This window comes from Prionailurus bengalensis, chromosome B4 (assembly GCF_016509475.1).
Source record: "Prionailurus bengalensis isolate Pbe53 chromosome B4, Fcat_Pben_1.1_paternal_pri, whole genome shotgun sequence".
NCBI lineage: Eukaryota > Metazoa > Chordata > Mammalia > Carnivora > Felidae > Prionailurus > Prionailurus bengalensis.
In genome coordinates this window covers 26,048,885-26,068,059 of record NC_057358.1, presented here as the reverse complement: position 1 = coordinate 26,068,059, position 19,175 = coordinate 26,048,885, and the positions used below count along the sequence as shown (strand labels likewise).

The following is a 19,175-nucleotide window of genomic DNA, read 5'->3' as shown; positions in this document are numbered from 1 at the left end:
TATTCAAGGGTCGAGATTTCACGCAATTGTTAATTTTCACTGTTTCATCAAGGATGTTCTTTTTAAAAAAATGTTTATTTTTTATTTTTGAGAGCGAGGGAGGGTGAACACAAGCAGGGGAGGGGCAGAGAGTGAGAGGGAGACACAGAATCCGAAGCAGGCCCAGGCTCGGAGCTGTCAGCACAGAGCCCGATGCGGGGCTTGGACTCACAGACTGTGAGATCGTGACCTGAGCCGAAGTCAGATGCTCAACGGACCTAGCTACCCAGGCGCTCCAAACACCTTCTTATGTGAAGGTGGCATACTTTTTTTTTCTCACTGAGTGGAGAGGACTGTCCCCACCTTACTTCCTGCTAAGGTGCCGGCAGTTATACACACTCGTGCTTTTAGATCATCAGTACAAATGTCAGTACAGTGAAAATCGCAAACAACCTCTCAGCATTAATTATAAAAATCATTTGACGTCACGGAAGTCCTGAAAGATCCTTGAGGACCCCCGGGGTTTAAGGATCATTGAGAACAGCTGGCTGATTGTATCTCTTGCCAGGGCAGTTGAGGGTCAGATCGTGCTGATCTGTGTCCCCTGAGGTTGTTCTGTTCTGTTGGTTCTGAGCCAGATCCAACTTTTCCTTTGCTTATTTTCTCCTAAAGCTATCTTCTAAGAAGCCGGGAGGGACCTGCTGCTACCTCTTGGCTCAGCTGTTTGTTGTATTTTTCCAAGTGAGGGAAAGTTTAGTAACACTAGGAAAGAAAATAGTTCTGAGATTAGCAACCCCAGACCTGTGTGAAGCTGTTAATTTTGCCGTCTTATCACAATAAATACATCTGTTCACATGCCGATACTTGGTGTAGTTTCCTCATCTTTTAAGATGAAGATAATCGCAAAGAGAAGTTGAAGAAATGTCCCGTACATTTATCAAGAAATATTTGTTTGGTAATGTCATCATAATTAAGAAGAATTATAACAAGTGGTAACCTGACGGAATGCTTTTCATTTAATGTATGGTTTAACATGTTCTTTTATTTCCTGTAAATAGTAATCAGAGCTTGATTTGATTCAGTTTTTTTCTTTTTTTTTTTCTTTTTTTTTTTTTTTTTTTTGCAAAATTGCTTCATAGGTGGTAAGGTATACTTCTAACTGGAGTCAGGCAGTACGTGTTTTTTTTTTGTTTTTTTTTTTAAAGTTTATTGATTTTTGAGAGAGAGAGACTACGTGTACATGCAGGGGAGAGGTAGAGAGAAGGGGAGAGGGAGAATCCCAAGCAGGCTCCGCATTTTTAGTGTGGAGCTCGATACGGGGCTTGAACTCACAAACCATGAGATCATGACCTGAGCCAAAATCAGGAGTCAGAGGCTTCGGCTGAGCCACCCAGGTGCCCCGGGGGTAGGCAGTACTGATTGTCTTTTTGTGATGTGCCTGGTCAATGATAATCATTGCCTACATTTAATATTTTATTAGTGGTTTGTGAAGTGGTCACATTTTAATTCTGTCTTCCTTATTTATTAGGATATTTTTATAAAGAGGACATTTCCCGCATCAGTTATTTGAGATGTAGTTGGTTGTTAAGAGAAGGCAGGTTAAATGTTTGATTTTTTTTTTTTTTTTTTTTAAATCAGTTGTCAACATTATGAGTTGGCCCATTAGATTACAGAATAAATGTTCAGGATGAGTAAATTGGTCTTTCATTTTTCTTTGAAACACTAAGTGAAATTGCACTGGTTTTTAGAAATAAGTAAATCCAAAGGAAACTGTGAATAGAAAAATTCTTTTGTTGTATTCTGAAAGTAGCCTAATCCATTTGAAATTTAAAAAAAAACAACAACTATGGTACACACCTATTGATGCTGTTAAGAAAATTAGGAAAAGGTATATCTGGTACAATATGTTTCCCCCTCTTCTTAAAATTTACAACATGGAGAAACGGATGCCGGAAAATACAAGTTTCTTTGGAAAAAAGGATAGCAGTAGCCGAAACTGGTTACGGGAGGGGTGAATCAGATCGAGCAGGAGTGTCTGTTGGAATTCTGGGGAGAACAAGGGAGGCAAAGGCCTTTAGTCTTAAGCTACAGACTCTCACCTTGATGTTGGCCGGGACTTGAAACAGGTCCTTCTGCTTCAGGCTGGACCTGTTTCAAGCTGTTCCTCCCTTCCTGAATTCCTTCTCGTAATTTGAGTGATTGCTGAACACGCTTGGTCCCTGGACAAGAGATTATGTAAACACCTGTGCACATTTGTACCCGCCTCCTGGGAACTGATTGACAGCTGTTGCTGCTCAGCTGTAGGGTTCCAGCTTTTCCAGTATTTTCCCTCTCGTGCGCATTTCAGGATGGTCCACGCCGAAGTAGTTCATTAGTGATGCGCGTACTGACTCTTTAGCCCCTGAGATCTGTTCAGTCGTCTTCAGTTCAGCATCTTCTACTTCACCGATGATAACTAAAGTGAGTTTGACGTGGCTTCTGTTCTTGTTGTTTCTAATCTCCACCTGGGCCTACAGCTGGGGAATTGAATTTACTCTAATTTTTGCATAGGGAGCCTAAAATATCCCTAGGGGAAGACTGTGAATGGTATGGCTAGGTGGCTTACCAGAATAGACATTTTTCTCTCTTTGAGTCATTTTTAACTTCATAAAAGCTTGAGAATGCTTTAACATAATCAGATAGGCTTGGAGTTTACAGACAATAGCTGCCATTTATAGATCCTTCACTACACGTCGGGCACTGTGTTAAGCCAGTGCTCTCTGATATTCATGTGTAATTTTCACAGCAGCCCTTTGAGTACTGTCTTTTTTTTCTTTTACAAATGGAGAAGACTGAGTCATGAAGTTACGTACTTTGTCCTGAGTCCTATGATTAGAAAGTGGTGAAGCCAGGATTTCAAGCCTGGCCACCCATTCTCCTATATGTCCGAAACCAATGTGTGAGAGTATCATATGATTTGAATACCTACTGGAATTTTTCTCTCTTTTATGCATCTTCAGTCTCTCTGTGACTCCTGGTGTTAGTCTGAACAAGCGCAAGGCTCACGTGCTTTGGCCAGTGCGCTAAAAATTTATCCACCAAATCGCACCCCTGACGGCAGACGTTTGCTTAGGAGTCAGAGGGCACTTCAAAGAGTCACCCACGTGAGCATGCAATTGTTCTGAGGTTTTATGTTTGATCTAACAGATTAAATATCGCTTTCCACTGTTTAAAATTGACACTCCAGAAAGAGGTGTCATTTTTATGCCCACCCTTGAACCTCCACAAGTGCTTCAGTTTTGGAAACAAGTCTCTGGGACTTTGCGGTTAATGTCCTGTCCTAAGGGTAATCCACCATGTTGGTACAGTGGGGGTCAGATGGGAAGGTCACTGACACGGTACAGATGGACAGTGGTGAGGGGTTGAACGGAGGAGTAGAGGGTGGTGCAGGATGAATTTTCTAGAGGTTCAGGCAGTGTGATAGAACAGATTTGATGACCGGATATTGGGAAGTTTGGTTCTTCTAATTCTCAGACAGTTGAGTGTCTTCTTGGCTTCTGCCATTGACTCTTCTTTTTGTTCCTGTCCCTTAACTATGGGAGTGTCTTCAGTCCTTGACCCATTTTTTCATGCCCCTCACCCCTGTTATGGTGCCTTTGCCCATTGTCTGGGTTTTGGTCTGTTCGGTGACTTCTAAACTGCCAGTGGCTTTGGTGAGCTCCATCTAGTTTATTGAACCCATCTGAGCCCTGATTTGGTGAAGCAAGTTAGCAGGTGCTCAGTGGTATCTCCTCACTCTTTGAATGTCTTACGGGTTCCCATGTTTGGTTTCAACTGCTCTTCTCTCTGTAATGATAACGTTTTTGTCATGAGCCAAATTGGTAGGACTAGAACATTTCCACATCCACTGTAGATTAGATTCACATCCCCCCAGGGTCCAGAACTCACTGGAAGGTGGGCAGTCACACTGGCCAGGACACAGGGTAACGTGGCATTCCTTCCTCTGGCCCCTTGGTTCCCAATGAAGCGCGCAGCCTGTGATAATGTCAGGGATTACATCAGGGTTCCACCAGAACTGACAGGAACTATCTGTGTACCTCCTTTCAAGGGAGCGCTCATAAACAGCAGGTTCTCCTAGTTCTTCAACTAAACGTAGCTTCCGTAAGTCCAGAAGCCTCATTGTGAGCAGAAGGAATGGCTGATGTTCTTAACCATGACTGCTCTCTTCCTTGCATAATCAATGTTTCTTGCCCTGGTCACTGAAAATCTTAAGGATATGTAAATATGTATACAGATATATTTTAAGTAGGCTCCATCCCAGGGCAGAGCCTACTGCGGGGCTTAAACTCACGACCTGATGAGATCAAGAGTCGGCTTGACCAACTGAGCCACCCAGGTACCCCGAGGCAAGATGTCTTAAATGGTTGTGAACTATAAAACAAACCTTTTTTTTTTTTAATTTCTTTATTTAGGTTTGATTGACCGACAAAACACTGAGCACATTTAATGTGTCCAACTTCGTGAGTTTGGAGAGAAACCCCTGGGACCCCATCACCACCATCTGTGCTATAGACTTTCTCATCACTTGGAAAGTTTCCTCCTGCCCTATTTATGATTAGGACTGCTCTTTGTTTTTACTTCGTGATATGAACACTCATGTGCGAGTTACCCTTTTACAGGACTGTGCGGTTGGCTGTCGGGACTGTGCCCTGCAGTAGATCTGCAGAACCTGTTTGTGTAACTGACACTTTGTGCCCGCAGCCCCTGGCAACCAGCATTCCACTCTGGGCTTCTCTGAGTGTGTTAGATTCATCCCATGAGAGACACCATGTAGTATTTGTCCTTCTGGGGCTGGCTTCTTCCACTTGACATAATGTCCTCTAGGATTTGGAGGATTGTCATAGATGGCAGGATTTCCTTCCCTTTTTCCTTTTTCTTTCACTTTTAAGATTTACTTAGTAACTTAGCAACTTTCAAATACACAATAGGGTATTAACTGTAGTCATCATGCTCTGCATTACGTCCTGATAACTTATTTATTTTATAACAAGAACTTTAGATCTTTTGACCCCTTTCAAACCCATTCAGCTACCTCCCCCTACCTGGGGCAACTGCCAGTCTGTTTTTGTATTTTGTGAGCTTGATTTCTTTTTAAAGTTTATTTATTTTGAGAGCGGGAAGGACAGAGAGTGAGGGAGAGAGAGAATCTCAAGCAGGCTCAGAGCCCTATGTGGGGCTCGAACCCATGAACCGTGAAATCATGACCTGAGGCAAAATCAAGAGTTGAATGCTTAAACACCCAGTGCCCCTCTTTTTTCTTTTTTAGATTCCACATATAAGTGAGGTAAGATATAGTCTCTGTCTGGCTTGTTTCACTTAGCATAATGCCCTCAATGTCCATCCATGTTGTTGCAAATGGCAACATTTCATTAGTTTTTAAGGGCTGAATAGTATTTGTGTGTGTGTGTGTGCGTGTGCATGTGCGTGTGTGCCCTCACAATTTCTTTATCCATTCGTCCATTGGTGGACACTTAGGTTGTTTCCATATCTTGGCTATTGTGAATAATGCTGCATAAACATGGAGGTGCATATGTCTTTTTGAATTAGTGTTTTTCTTCCTCCCGTCCTCCCGTCCTCCCGTCCTCCCGTCCTCCCGTCCTCCCGTCCTCCCGTCCTCCCTTTTTGATAAATACCCAGAAGTAGAATTGTATCCTTAGGCAGTTCTGCTTTTTAATTTTTGGGGGAACCTCCATACTATTTTCAGTAGTGGCTGTACCAATTGACCTTCTCACCACCAAGGCACAAGGATTCTCTTTTATCTATATTTTTAGTGACCTTGTTATTACTTGTCTTTTTGATAATAGGCATTCCAACAGTTACAAGGTGACATCTCACTGTGGTTTTTGATTTGCATTTTCCTGATGGTTAGGGATGTTGAACATCTGTTCGTGTATCTGTTGGCTATCTGTGTGTCATTGGAAAAATGTCTGTTGACATCCTCTGCCCGTTTTTTAATGAGATATGTTTTTGCTATTGAGTTGTAAGAGTTCTTTATAAATTTTGGATATTAACTGCTTGTCGGATATATCATTTGCGTGTATCTTCTCTCAGTAGGTTGTCTTTTTTGTTCTGTGAATGGTTTCCTTTGCCATGCAGAAGTTTTTTTTTTTTTTTTAATTTTTTAGTGTTTATTTTTAAAAGAGAGAGAGAGAGACAGAGCGTGAGCAGGGGAGGGGCAGAGAGGGGGAGACACAGAATCTGAAGCAGGCTCCAGGCTCTGAGCTGTCAGCACAGAGCCCGAGACGGGGCTCAAACCCACAAACGCAAGATCATGACCTGAGCCAAAGTCAGATGCTCAACTAACTGAGCCACCCAGATGCCCCCGCCATGCAGAAGATTTTTAATTTGATATAATCTCATTTGTGTATTTACTTTTGTTTCCTTTCTCTTTGGAGTCAGTGCACAAAAATATTGCTAATATTTTTATTAGCAATAAAATTATTATTTTTTTGCTATATTTTGAGCCTATTTTTTTGCTATATTTTTTGCTATATTTTGAGCCTACTGCCTAGGCTTTCTTTTAAGAATTTTATGGTTTCAGGTCTTACATTCAAGTCTTTAATCCATTTTGAGTTGATTTTTGTGTATGGTGTAAGATAGTGGTTCTGTTTTATTCTTTTGTGTGTAGCTGTCCTGCATTCCCAGCACCATTTTTTGCAGAGACCATTCTTTCCCCATTGTATATTCTTGGCTATTTTGTCATAAATTAATTGACCGTGCATGCTTGGGTTTACTTCTGGGGTGTCTGTTCTGTTCCATTGATCTGTGTGTCTGTTTTTAAGCCAATATCATACTGTTTTGCCTACTGTAGCTTTGTAACATACTTTGAAATCAGCCAGTCGGATGCCTCCAGCTTTGTTCTTTTTTCTCAGAATTGCCTTGACTGTTGGGGGTCTTTTGTTCTATACAAATTTTAGGATTGTTTTAATTGTTCAAGTTCTGTGAAAATGCCATTGGAATTTTGTTAGGATTGCATTCAATCTGTAGATTACTTTGAGTAGTATGGACATTTTAACAATATTCTTCCAGTCCATGAGCATGGAATATCTTTGTGTTGTCTTCAGTTTCTTTTATCCGTGTCTTACAGTTTTTAGTGTACAGATCTTCTACTTCCTTAATTAAATTTATGGCTATATATTTTATTCTTTTTGATGCAATTCTAAATGGCATTGTTGGCTTAACTTCTCTTTCTGATACTTTGCTATTAGTGTATAGAAACAAACAGATTTTTGGATATTGAATATATACCCTGCAACTTTACTGAATTCACTTACTGGTTTTAACAGGGTTTTGTTTTTGTTTTTGTTTTTGTTTTTTTAGTGGAGTCTTTAGAGTTTTATTTATACATAATATATATATTTTATATATGTATTTATACATATGTCATTTGCAAATAGTGACAGTTTTACTTTTTCCTTTCCAATTTGGATGTCTTTTCTTTTTCTTGTCTTGTTGCTGTGGCCAGGACTTCCAGTGCTGTGTTGAATAAAAGTGGTGAGAATTGGCATTCTTGTCTTGTTCCTGATCTGAGAGGAAAAACTTACATCTTTTCATCACTGAGTATGTTGTTAGCTATGAGGATTTCCTTCTCTCTGAAGGCTGAATAGTGTTCTAAACCTTTTTGGATTCAAATTCCTGCTTTGTTCATTGCTAGTCTTAAGAATTTGGGAAAGTTATTTAATCTCTGTAGGCCTCAATTTTCTTACCTGAAACAGGCTAATAATCGTACCTACCTCAAATGATGGTAGTGAGAATTAAATCAGATAACACATACATAGCACTTAGTACAGTGCCTGGCGCAAATCAAGGCTCAGTAAATGCTAATTGCTATTCATTATCAATAAACGATATTCCTCAGTACCCTAAAATGCTGACTTTTTTTCCCTCATCTCTGCCAGCTAGTCAACAACCAGATGCTGTCATCTTCCTTATCAGTGTTTCCTGGGTGTCATTCTTCTTTCTATATTCTTACTGTTGTCAGCTTAGCTTAGGTGCTCATTGTCTTGCGTAGATTGCAATAATCAGCACTTAGTTGACTAAATGATTCCACTTAGTTATAAATTAATTTACCATATATGCTTTGGTTTACTTCTGGGTTGTCTCTCCTGTTCCACGGATTCCACTTTTCTATCCATGCAGAAGTGTCTTCCTTTTTAAAAATGTCTTTTGATTCTTGGACTGTACCACTCTGAGTCTAAATTACTCCATGGGACCTTCAAAGCCTATTATATTTAGGCCCACGTATGGTTATTTTTCATTCTTCACGCTTACATACCTTCTACTCTAGTGAGACATAGGAATGTGTTCCAAGACATGCAGTTTTTTCTCTTGTCTACATTGACGTGCTGAATCGCTTCACAGGCGCATGCCCATTTGGCTCTCATGGTTTTGACTCTGTCCTTGGAAGTTGCAGGTTCCCTCCACGTGTGTGTTTTTCCTGGTCGCTAATGAGCAGGGCCTGCGTTGTCACACCTTCCTCTTGGCGGGCGCTATGTAGAGGTCTAGATTCTAAGACATTCCATTGTTCTTTTGCTGTTATTAATGTGGAGCCCAGAGTACTCGAAATTGTCTCCTTTATGCTTATACCCCATTGGAAGGAATTTTGCTCCCTGGTTTGTAAACTACAACATCACGATACTTCTTTATATCTGGTGTGCCTAAAACTAGCATGTGTAGTGGAGTGGGTGCATAGTAATGTTTCCTTTTTATTTATTTTGGTCCTCTTAATTTAAGGGGTCTGGGCAGTTGCTAAACTGAGTCTCTTGTTGGTTAAAAAACAGAAAAATGGACTATATATGAGCACGTGTTCCCTTGTTCTCTGTCATCTCCAGGGTCCTGGGAGTAGCCCACGTCAGGCCTGCCTCTTGTGGTGTGGACACAGTGTGGAGGCTCCGACCTGCCTGAGGGTTTGGCCTGTTCACATCACCTGATCTCACTTTGCACGTCCTCATCTTGGCTCACAATAGTAAAAATAATTTTAAGGGATCATTAAGCCACAGTTTAGACTTGAGTCTTCTTGGATTTGATGATGGAAACGTTTTAAGACTAAGACATTGAGAGGAGGAAGAATCAGTAGAGGTGTCTTTAGGAACTCTGTCCTGCTTAAATCCCTGGTGCCCGTATGGTATGATTATTGAGTGAATGCATGGATTTCTTTTTTTTTTTTTTTTTAATTTTTTTTTTCAACGTTTATTTATTTTTGCGACAGAGAGAGACAGAGTATGAACGGGGGAGGGGCAGAGAGAGAGACACACACAGAATCCGAAACAGGCTCCAGGCTCTGAGCCATCAGCCCAGAGCCTGATGCGGGGCTCAAACTCCCGGACCACGAGATCGCGACCTGGCTGAAGTCGGACGCTTAACTGACTGCGCCACCCAGGCGCCCCAGCATGGATTTCTTAAAGAGCAGGCTGTGCATTTCCAGAGCAGCCTGTGCATTTCCAGAGTGTGTAAATGGCTAACCCAAAAGAGTAATTCAGTAGTTCTCAAGGACTCACTGCTCTATGTCTCTGCAGGTGGCTGGCTTTGGAGGAAGAAGTCAGAAGAGGGAATGGGGATCATGATTGGGGTAGGAGGGGAGACATTGGACTTAGAATTGTCACTCTTCTTCCGGCGTCTTCCTCTTCGCTTCCTTAGGAGACACTGAGGCTGGTGCCTCTTTCTAGTTTCTACCACAGTCAAGGCCCACTCTTCTCGATTCATTTCAGGAGATCAGACCAGAGTTTAGAGTTGCTAACGAGTCCATTCTTTTTCACAAAATAGATTAGGAGTCCAAAATAGAAGTTGGCTGCTTGGTGAGGAAGTGAACTTCACCCTGTTCACTTGGAGTTACTCAGGCAAGATATGTCAGCTGTGTTCTGTGTGATATTGCAATTGGGTGAGAGAATTGAACCCCCCCTTTTTTTTAATAATTTGGGCAAAATTTAAAACCTATTGACTAGCAAAGAAAGCACAATAAATGCCATAGGACCTTCACCAAAGTGAACAGATGTTCTCGTTTTGGCAAACTTGTTTCAGATTTTTTTAATGAAAGCAATGAAACATTGTGGATAAAGTTGTATATATTGTTCCCCTTCCTACTTCTATTCCCCCTTCCTCCCCACAAGCAGTTGCTAATAGGGATTTGCATGTATCCTTCCGTCTTTTTCTAAATATGCTTTTGTATATGGATGTTCCTATAATTTAAAGGACATATATGATGTAAGTGATCATTAATGTAAATCATACTGCAGGTTTCATTCTGTTATTTGCTTTAAAAGAATCATGTGTTGATGGTGTCTGGTTCTGCAGATTCAGAGACTGGATGCCATTTTCCATTCGAATTTCTTTGTGTTGTCCGCAGAGGTCGTCTTTATGTATCTGGTTGCTTATGGAAACCTATCCTTGGTTCCCTGACATTTAGTACACATTCTTATTTGTATGTTAAATTGATGAGCATTTTAAGAATTTACACCATTAATAAGTTGAAAGCCTCCTTTTTTTTTTTGGCTAAGATTTCCATAGGCATGTTAGCAGACAGTCTCAATATTTTGTGTTCCAAAAGGATGCTGCAGAGATGTTGCTGTGGGTGTGGGAGAGTTTGCAAGGGACATGAGTAGGTGGCAGGGAGTTTTTGGCTAGAATGAATATAGGCAGAAAAGCTGTTGCTAGGGCCATTTTGGGAACTTGTCATCGAATGGGGAAGTGTTAGGTTATCAAGTTTTTTTTCTTTTTTCTTTTTTTTTTTTTTTGGTAACCGTTGTTAGTTTTCTAATTGGAACAATGTCCCCCTTTGATTTAATATGCATAAACATGAAATTAATATTTAATTAGTAATGTTGATCCAGCCCTGTTCTAACGAAGCTCTGGTCTCCTTGACTGCACTGTCTTTTGGTTGTTTTCACTTGGGTATCTCATCTTGACCTCATTCAAAGATCAGAAGTGGAAAAACGGGTTCCACTTTTTAATTTACCCAGCTCCTGTTTATGGCGCCACTGTCTTGCGTGTCTAAGATCCGGAGCTGTGGAGCCATTGATTCCTAGCATGTCTTTAATGTTTTATTCTTACAGCTGGTTTTTCCCCTTACCATCCTGTCCTGCCCTAGTCTCTTGTCCTCCAGTCTCCATGCTGTCATTCTAGTCCCAGTACGCTCACCCCTGACCAAGGTAACTGTAGTCGATGCTTTGCTGAATATGCAGCCATCAGTTTACCCTGGATCCTGTTATCAGATTTTAGAACCTTTCTTGCATTTCTTTATTTTTAAAGAGGACTTCTTCCTCGTGGGTTTTTAAGGGCCCTGAAGTTGCTATTTGTTCCAAGTCAGTTCTACCACTTACCAACTCTAGGACCTTGTGTAGATTGTAAACGTTTGTAAGACTCGGTTTCCTCCTAGGTAAACTGAGGCAGTCATGATAATATTTAGGTTATAGGGCTGTAGTAGGTTTTAAATCCGAGAATATGGTACCTGGCACGGTTAGATATTAGGGCTGTTATTCTTAATGGTATCAAGCCTTAATCCTTTTTCCCAGATTGCATTGTTTTTCATCTCAAGCTACTCTGAATATTCAGGTTTAACCTTTTAACAGTGCAAACCTGTTGTGTAATGAGATTCACTGAGAGAGGATGTGCTGGCAGAAGATCCCGTTTGGAAGAGGTAGCAGGATGATAGGTTCATTTTTAGATACTCTGAGTGTGAGTGCCTGCACATTAAGAGGACTCTTGGTTGTATGATGCATCCGGGGTAAGGATAGGGAACTGAGGAGCTCGGTTTACAGACGGTAATTGCAGATAAATTTGTTGTTACTTAGTGGCGACATATTCAGGTTCAACAATACCTCTTTAAGTCTGGACTTAGCCTTCTTTAAATAAAGATTTTAGCTGTTTTATCAGGATTCACTGAATACCCATTGTTGAAAGGCACTGCGTTAGGCACTGAGCAGACGCAAAGAGGTCTGCTATCCGGCTTCTCTCTTGGGACCTTAACATCGAAGGCCATAGAAATTGCAAGAAAGCAGAATGAAATGTGATTAAAAGACAAATATTTAGAGTAGCTGTGTTGCACGTCATTTAGGATGTAGAATTTGAAGGCATGTGGGAAGCTAGGAGGGGGTGGTGATGAAGATAGCTTATTTTCACAAATGTTTAGGTTTCTTTATGTTTTGGTAGCAGGATGTAGGGAGGAGGTTTTCCAGGCAGCCTCCTACGTGCCGTGTGATTCGAGGAGTGTCCCACTCAAGTCAGTCTGGTGTAGACATCGTGTAAACATTGGATGGCTGTGATTTTTCTATCAATCCGTTTTATTGGTTTTGTTAGTTCTGAGAGCCAAAGAGCCTTCTGATTTATTAGGTCATTAGAAAATTGGTAAATTTTATGAGATTTTGTAGATCCTTTATTTTGTTTCCATGGTGTCAAATGTCACGTGAGATACATATTGATGGCTGAGTAATATTTTATGTTTGTTTCTTTAATTTTTTTTTAACGTTTATTTATTTTTGAGACAGAGAGAGACAGAGCATGAACGGGGGAGGGTCAGAGAGAGGGAGACACAGAATCCGAAACAGGCTCCAGGCTCTGAGCTGTCAGCACAGAGCCTGACGTGGGGCTCGAACTCACGGACCTCGAGATGGTGACCTGAGCCGAAGTCGGCCGCTTAACCGACTGAGCCACCCAGACGCCCCAATATTTTATGTTAAAAATAAACTCTGTGGGGTACCTGGGTGGCTCATTCGGGTAAGCGTCTCTTGATTTTGGCTCAGATCATGATTTCACGGTTTGTAAATTCGAGCCCCAAGTAAGGCTCTGTGCTGACAGTGTGGAGCCTGCTTGAGATTCATTCTCTCTCTCCTTCTGTCTCTGTCTCTGTCTCTGTCTCTGTCTCTCTCTCTCTCTCTCTCTCTTTCTGCCCCTCACCTGCTCACGCTCTCTTTTTCAAAATAAATAAATATTAAAAAAAATTAACTCCTTAGGGACTATAAATGTACTTTGCAAATCAACATTCTGAGATTCATACAGCTTTGATAATTTGCACAGGGTGAGAATAAAAATCTGTGAGGTCTAACAAATGCAGAACTTTAAACTGTGAATGCAAAGAATAATTGTGTTCTGGTGGAGAGAAACTTTTATGTGTTTGCATTTTTTGATTCCCTCTTGATGCCTCTTGTCTTAAAGTAGACCAAAGACTTAAATTCTTTGCTTTCATAGTCTCTGAATACTTATCTCTTAAGTACTAAGGTAGTTGTGGGTGAGTGAACTGGAATGTGAGGGTGGGTAAGAATTTTCATATTTCATTGAGCTTACTCTTCCGCGTGAGAGGACCTACTGAGTAATTGCTGATGTATGTTTCCAGTTGCTTGTCACTGTATCAATAAAGAGGTTGCCTAAGAAATTGTGACAGAATTCACTAATGTGAATACTTCCAAATTTTCTTCAGCTATGTTTTTTTTTTTTTTTTTTAATTTATTTTTTGATACAACATTCTTTTGTAATTGCACCAGAAGACACAGAAAAGACTCCCTGGTTAACTTAGAACACATCAACTTAACAGTCTCTTTCAGACAATGCGAGACCTCATTTGCACCATTAATACCGGATAATTTTTTTTTCCACTAGTGAAAGAGAAATCTTTGTGAATATATCAAGTTACCACGTAAAGAAATACAAATAGATTTTTAAACATAATTATGTAGTAAAAAGTAGGTTAACTTTTTAAAATTGAAGTATAATTGACATACAATATCCTGTTAGTTTCAGACGTACCTCATGGTGGTTTGATATTTTGATATATTGCAAAACGATCCCCTTAAGTCTAGTTACCATCTGTCACCATAGAAAGTCATTACAATATTATGACTGTATTCCCTATGTTGAACATTCTGTTCAGTGACTAATCTATTTTATAATTGGAAGTTTGTACCTCTTAATCCCTTCACGTATTTCACCTGCCCCTCCCGTCCCTACCCCTCTGGTAACTAGCAGTTTGTTTCCTGTATTTTTTAGTCTGTTTCTGTTTGTTCATTTGTTTTGTGTAAGAGAAATCCTGTAGTACTTATCTTTCTCTGACTTATTTGACTTAGCATAATACCCTTTGGGTCTATTCATGTTGTCACAAATGGCAAGATGGCATTCTTTTTGTAGGGCCGAGTAATATTCCAGTGTGTGTGTGTGTGCATGCACGTGTGTGTGTGTGCATGCACGTGTGTGTATGTATATATACCACATCTTCTGTATTTGTTGATGTACTTAGGTTGCTTCCACATCTTCACTACTGTAAATAGTACTTCATTGAACATAGAGATGCATGTATCAAATTGGTGTTTTTGTTGTCTTTAGATAAATACCCAGAAGTAGAATTGCTGGATTATATGATATTCTAATGGACCACCCAGGCACCCCTTGTTGTAGTTTCGATTTGGATTTCCCTTATGATTTGTGATGTTGAGTGTCCTTTCGTGTGCCTGTTGGCCATCTTTACGTCGTCTTTGGGAAAGTGTCTTCAGATCCTCTGCCCATTTCTTAATCAGATTTTTTTTTTTTTTGCTATTGAGTTTTGTAAATTCTTTCTGTATTTTGGATATTAACTCCTTATTGGCTGTATGATCTTCTTCCATTTAGTAGGTTACCTTCCATTTTGTTGATGGTTTCCTTTGCTGTGCAAAAGATTTTTAGTTTGATGTAATCCCATTTGTTTAGCTTTTGTTGTTGTTGTTGTTGCTTTTCTTGTCTGGGGAGACTGATCCAAAAAAAAGTTTAAGACCAGTGACAAAGAGCTTATTGCCTGTTTCCTTCTGGGAGTTCTCTGGTTTCAGGTCTCACATTCAAGTCTTTTAATTCATTTTGAGTTAATTTCTGTGCGTGGTGTAAGATTTTGCATGTGGCTGTCTGGTTTTCCCATCATTTATTGAAGAGGCTGTCTGTTCCCCATTGTATATTCTTGCCTCCTTTATTATAGATTAATTGGCCATATGTCTGGGGTCTCCATTTGTTCCATTGACCTATGTGTCAATTTTTTTGTTTTGGTACCATACTGTTTTGATCACTGTAGCTTTGTTGTATAGTTTGAAATCAAGAGAGTGAGATACCTACAGCTTTGTTCTTCTCTCTTTCTCAAGATTGTCTTGGCTATTTAGTCTGTTGTGTGGACATTTTAACAATATTAATTATTCCAATCTATGAGCATGATATATGTTCCATTTATTTGTGATCTCAGTTTCTCTTATCACTGTCTTATAGTTTTCAGAGGATAGGTCTTTCCTAGGTAATTGTAAATGGGATTGTTTTCTTAATTTCTCTTTCTGATAGCTTATTATTAGTGTATAGAAATGCAACCGGTTTTTGTATGTTAATTTTTGTATCCTGTGACTTTACTGAATTCATTTATTAGTTTTAATAGTTTTTTGGAGGAATCTTTAGGGTTTTCTGTATATATAGCGTGTCACCTGTAAATAGTGACAGTTTTACTTCTTCTTTACCAATTTGGATGCCTCTTATTTCTTTTTCTTCTCTAATTGCTGTGGCTAGGAATTCCTACTGGGTTTGAATTAAAGTGGTGAGAGTGGGTATGCTTGTCTTGTTCCTAATCTTAGAGGAAAAGCTTTCAGCTTTCACCATTGAGTATGATGATAACTGAGGTTTTGTCCTGTATGGCCTTGATTGTGTTGAGATATGTTCCCTCTACACACACTTTGTTGAGAGCTTTTATCAGAAATAGATGTTGAATTTTGCCAAATGCATTTTCTATATCTATTGAGATGATCATATGATTTTTATCCTTCATTTTGTTAATGTGCATCATGTTGATTTGTGAATATTGAACCATGTTTGCATCTCTTGAATAAATCCCATTTTATCATGGTTATGATCCTTTTAATGTATTATTGGATTCAATTTGCTAATATTTTAGTGATGATTTTTGCGTCTATATTCAGTAAGGATATTGGCTTATAATCTTTTTTTGTGTTGCATTTTCTGGTTTTGGTATCAGGGTAATTAATGCTGGCTCATAAAAGGAATTTGGAAACATTCCTTCCTGTTTAATATTTTTTGGAATAATTTGAGTAGAATAGGTACTAACTCTTGTTTAATTATTTGGTAGAATTTACTTGGTCCTGGTTTTTTTTTTTTTTTTTTGAGTGCTCAATGAGTTTTATTACTCATAATCAGTCTATTCATATTTTCTATTTTTTAATGATTCAGTCTTAGAAGGCTCTGTGTTTCTAGGAGTTTATCAGTTTCTTCTAGTTTTTCCAGTTTGTTGGCATATAATTGTAGTAATCCCTTATGATCTTTTTTGTGTCAGTTATAATTTCTCCTCTCTCATTTTTGATTGTATATTTGGGCCATGTCTCTCTGTTCTTGATGATTCTGACTACAGGTTTATCGATTGTTACCTTTTCAAAGAACCAGCTTTTAGTTTCATTGATCTTTTCTAATTTTTTTTTTGCCTCTATTTCCACTGTGATCTTTGTTATTTCCTCCTTCTAACTTTGGATTTTATTTTATTTTACTTTACTTTACTTTTATTTATTTTTTATTTTATTTTTTCTAGTTCTTTAGATATGAAGTTATATTGTTTACTTAAGGTATACGTTGTTTTTTTGAGGGATGCCTGTATTGCTATAAACTTCCCTCTCACAACTGCTTTTGCTTCTGTCCATAGATTTTGGTATGTTGTATTTCCATTTTCATTTGTCTCAAGTTATTTTTTGATTTCTTCTTTGATTTCTTAGTTGACCTTTTGGTTTAGCAGCATGTTGTTTTTGTCTCCATGTGTTTGGTTTTTGCAGTTTTCCATTTGTAATTGGTTTCTAGTTTCATGCTTTTGTGGTAAGAAAAGATGCTTGATACGATTTTAATTTCTTGAATTTATTGAAACTTGTTTTGTGGTCTAACATGTGTTCTATCTTGGAGAATGTTCCACGTGCACTTGAGAGGAATGTGTATTTTGCTTTTGGACGGAATGTTCTGCAAATATCTGTTAAGTCCATCTGGTCCAACATGTCTTTTAAGGCCAGTGTTTCCTTGTTGGTTTTCTGTCTGGATGATCTGTCTATTGATGTGAGGTCTTAAAGTCCCCTACAATTATTGTATTGCTGTTGACTTCTCCCTTTATGTCTGTTAATATTTCCTTTATATATAATATAGCAAGTGCCTCTGTGTTGGGTGCATACATATTCACAAATGTTATATCCTCTTCTTGGATTGACCTCTTTATCATTATGTAATGCCTGTCTTTGTTTTTTGTTACAGTGTTTGTTTTAAAGTTGAATTTGTCTAACAAGAGTATTGCTACTTCTGAGTATTGTTTTCATTTGCATGGAATATCTTTTTCCATCCTTTCACTTTCAATCTGTATGTGTCTTTGGAGGCAGCATATAGATGGGTCTTATTTTCTTTATCTCTTCATTCACTATATGTCTTACGATTGGAGGCATTTACATTTCAAGTAATTACTGAGAGGTATGCACTTATTGCCATTCTGTTAATTGTGTTCTGGTTGTTTTTGTAGCTCTTTTCTGTGTCTTCTTTTGGTCTCTTCCCTTGTGGTTTGCTGGTTTTCTTTAGTGTTATTTTGGGTTCCATTCTCTATTTTTTGTATATCTTTTATCGGTTTTTGGTTTGTGGTTACCATGAGTTTCATATCTATCTACCTATATATATATATATATATATAGCAGTCTATTTTAAGCTGATAGTTGCTAAAGTTTGAATGCATTCTCCAAGTCTTACATTTTTACTCTCCTCATTCACATTTTATGTTCTTGTGATCATATTTTCCATCTGTTTTTGTATCCCTTAACCACTTATTGCAATTATAGTTGATCTTACCATTTTTGTCATTTAATGTCCATGGTAGCTTTTTAAGTGGCTCATCCACTGGCTTTATGAAGTATTTGCCTCTACCAGGGAGATTTTTTCCCTTTATTTTGTTATTTCTAGTTACAGCCTTTTCTTTTCCCTTTTTTTTTTTTTTTTTTTTTTTAAATAGGCCTTATGCCCAGCATGGAGCCCAATGTAGGACTTGAAGTCATGACCCCAAGATCAAGACCTGAGCTGAAATCAAGAGTAGGCCACTTAACTGACTGAACCACCCTGGGTGCCCCTAGTCACAGCTTTTTCTTAAAGAAGACCCTTTAACATTTTTTGTAAGATCGATTTAGTGGTGATGAACTCCTTTAGTTTTCACTTGTCTGGGAAACTCTTTGTCCCTCAGTTTTGAATGATAGCATATAATTTTGTTAATGATGTAAAATGACACTTTGTTCCATTTGGTTGATTTTTAAAAACCTTTTTCAGGGGTGCCTGGGTGACTCAGTCAGTTAAGCATCTGACTCTTAATATCGACTCAGGTCATGATCTCATGGTTCGTGGGTTCGAGCCTGCGTCAGGCTGACAGTGCAGAGCCTGCTTGGGATGCTCTCTCCCTCTCTCTGCCTGCCCTTCCCCTGCTGATGCTCTCTCTCTCTAAATAAATAAACATAAAAAATAAGTCTTTTTCATAGGAAATAAATAAGAATTAATAAGTAGTGTAGTAAATTTTTTTTCAACGTTTATTTATTTTTGGGACAGAGAGAGACAGAGCATGAACGGGGGAGGGGCAGAGAGAGAGGGAGACACAGAATTGGAAACCGGCTCCAGGCTCCGAGCCATCAGCCCAGAGCCTGACGCGGGGCTCGAACTCACCGACCGCGAGATCGTGACCTGGCTGAAGTCGGCCGCTTAACCGACTGCGCCACCCAGGCACCCCATAGTGTAGTAAATTTAAAAAAGGAAACTACTCTAACATTTTCCAGGCTTCAGGATCCATGTGTCCTTTTTCCTTCCTTTTCTGTCTTTTAAAAATATTTGGAGTTTTTGGGCACCTGGGTGGCTCAGTCGGATAAGTGTCCAACTCTTGGTTTTGGCTCAGGTCGGGATCTCACAGTTCTAGGATTGAGCTCCACATTGGGCTCTATGCTGACAGTGCTGAGCCTGCTTGGGATTTTCTGTCATCCTTTCTCTCTGCCCCTCCCATGCTCACTCACTCTCTGTCAAAAAAAAATTTTTTTAAGTTTTTTTTTTTTTTTTTTCAAAGAGTGGCTATAAAATTAAAATCCAAGCAATTCTTTATGAAAACTCCGCGAAAAGGTCATACCTAGTTGAGGGAATAATTTTTCTATAATTTTTCTATATCTATGCATCTA

General features: G+C 39.1%; 1 protein-coding gene across 4 annotated transcripts in view; it reads left to right on the top strand.

Annotated features, from left to right (window-relative positions):
* The window catches only part of MPP7 (membrane palmitoylated protein 7), a 292,696-nt gene that overhangs the window by 12,135 nt on the left and 261,386 nt on the right, over positions 1 to 19,175 (top strand). The window lies entirely within an intron of this gene.